General features: G+C 37.1%; 1 pseudogene across 1 annotated transcript; it reads right to left on the bottom strand.

Moving 5' to 3' along the window:
• Nucleotides 1-447: 447 nt before the first annotated feature.
• LOC106571101 (GTPase IMAP family member 9-like) lies at nucleotides 448-2,488 on the bottom strand (annotated as a pseudogene). The gene is made up of 2 exons (XR_014378936.1): nucleotides 2,369-2,488; nucleotides 448-1,474 (listed from the first exon to the last, which is right to left on the bottom strand). The product of XR_014378936.1 is annotated as a GTPase IMAP family member 9-like (transcript).
• Nucleotides 2,489-2,713: the final 225 nt, after the last annotated feature.

A 2,713-nucleotide genomic window follows, 5' to 3' on the forward strand; every position in this document is an offset into this window, starting at 1 on the left:
ATTCATTTATTAAGTAAATTATTGACAACACAGCACATTTTTTGTATGTTGCATATTAAAATCAACAACATTTCCACTTCAAAATGATTTCTAAACCATAAACAAACTAAATTCAAGATTTTTTTGGTCTTAGCTTTTTTATTACAGTTCCATTTCACTGAAACTTTTATTTTAAAAACATATTTCTGCATGCAATAGGCTTCACTGAAGTTTTTCCAACCATTTTTAAAAAATGTATTAAATGGTAGTTTATCGAGGAAAACATTCAGATTTAAACTGTAAAGTGAAAAATGACAATACAATAAGTATTGAAGTATATTGGGAAAAATGGATATTGATTATATGGATGTACAGTACCTGTGAAACTTATAAAGTATGATATTATGCTACAATTACATAGCCTAGGATCAACTGTACCTCAGACCAAACACCTCAAATGTTTTTATCTTTAAACACATCCGTTTATTTAAATGTACACGTTATGCCAAATAAGTGTGTTTCTGTATAATATGTGCTCCCCCTAATCATTATGGTTTGAACATTTCAGCAAACACTAAAAGTCTGGCAAAACTGTTGTCTGTCATTGTATTCCACAGGTCCCTTTCCTGAGGGCAACCACAGCTGCTCCAACAGAAGCTGCTCCAGCAAGAGTGAAGCCTGCTATTTTCAAAACTCGATTTCTTCTTTCAGCTATATCTCTTGCAGCTCTCTCCTTTTCTCTCATCAGCTTCTTCTTCGCTTCCTCCAGAGCGGTTCCTTCATATTTCATTTCCAGTGCTTCCATTTCACTCCTTGTCTGGTCTGCTTTCTCTTTCAGAATCCTATCTTTCTCCTCCTCAATCGCTCTCAGCCTCTTGGAACATTTTGTTGGTGTAGTAGTGCTGTCTTCCATCCATTATGGTCATGTTGTTGATCTTCTCAAGCAGCTCAGAGACCTGAGAGCGATTATTGCGGTCTCTGTTGTTGAAGGCATGATATCTCCCATGGCATGCTCCAAAGACCAAGGTTTTTAAATCTGCACTAACTTCACTTCCCATAATGAATGATTTAATACTTTCTCCCTGTAGATCATCTTCACGAGTGAAAAGCACGATGGTGTACTTTTCTGCCTCTTTGCCAAAGATCTGCTGGAGGATGTTCACCGCCTCTTTCTCCTCGTCTGTGAATCTACCCAGCTGGATCACAATCAGGAACGCATGGGGACCAGGAGCAGAGAAAGTGATGCACTTTTTGATCTCGTTCAGTATCTCCTCTTGGGTAGATTTGGTGTCGAACAAGCCTGGAGTGTCGATGACAGCAACCATTTGCCCATCCACATTCCTTTTGTTTTTGTCACACACCAATGTCACAGAGGAGGAAGATAACTTAGATGTAAAAGTGGTTTCTCCCAGGGTGGTGTTTCCTACTGCACTCTTCCCAACTCCAGTCTTCCCAACCAAAACAATCCTCAGCTCATCTTTTTGGTTTGGCTGCTCTGTTGGTTGACAAAGACAAGTTCTTCACTATTGGCACAGATTTGCATGTTTGCAATGTTTGCCCCTTTTCAAGATTTCGATTCATTTGAATTGTCCTTTTGGCTACGGTATATTTTATTGACCATAGATTCATGTGATGTTACTTTGAGTCATATTATTCTTCTGATATTCCATGGAGATCCCACTCAATCACATGACATGTCCAATAAAATCATTTTGCACTATCAAAAATGCTCTTTATTGTATGTTTTAAAAAGTGTCTCAACATCTTCTTAAAAATCATAGAATAGTTTTTAAGAGACACTTTTTTTTTTAAATTCTCCAACCATCAACATGAAATTACAAGCAGGGCAGGTACTGCCAAAATTCAATACATATGCAGAAAAACAAATGTGCAGGAAACTAAGAGACCTGTGCTAATTAAACATGCAGCTGATGGTGTCCTTTTTACCCCGACACATTTACTTAGAAAAAAGAGAAAAACAATGAAAAGCTGTCAACTGGGTACTGGCTCTGTATTTATCTCTGTATTTGTTATTGATTGTGTCAACCACAAAAGAAGATCTGGCATTTCACAATAAAGTAATTTGAATTTAGCTAAATTGGATATACTTAATATACTGTATGTTTGACAGCAGTATTTCTACATGTTTACTGTTAGTTGAATTAAAAGTTAGTATAAAGGAGCATACTTTGTGTACATTGACCCGTTTAACGATAACTGAACAAAATATATAAAGTATTATTGCATTGACCTGATGGGTTTGCACTACAGTAGTCTACTGATATAAATACCAATTCTAGTTGACGATATTATTACATTTAACTTCCTTTCATACAAGTATCATATATACAACAAGAACGTTAATATACTATTAACTGAGTGTACTTACCCATCTGATTATCCAGGGAACTCATGTTTGAGCTGTGCCGTCTGTCATGTGCTGTGTTTGTTTGATTTTAGAGTGATCTAACGAATCATTACTGTCTCTATAGCCTTGTGTGATGGGCGTGCTCTAGCCATGAGGGCCCTAAACACATTTTGGTTGGATGATTGCATGTTGCAACTCAGCGTAAAACACCTCCCCTCAGAGGGGTTGGGTTAAATGGGGATGACTCATTTCAGTTGAATGCATTCAGTTGTGTAACTGACTAGGTATCCCCTCCCTCCTTTCTAACAGCCTACAGAATTTCAATAGGCCTAATCAATAATCAGTTTGAATAGGCTTGTCAATTTC

The sequence above is a fragment of the Salmo salar genome, chromosome 01 (genome assembly GCF_965601325.2).
Source record: "Salmo salar chromosome 01, fSalSal1, whole genome shotgun sequence".
Lineage (NCBI taxonomy): Eukaryota > Metazoa > Chordata > Actinopteri > Salmoniformes > Salmonidae > Salmo > Salmo salar.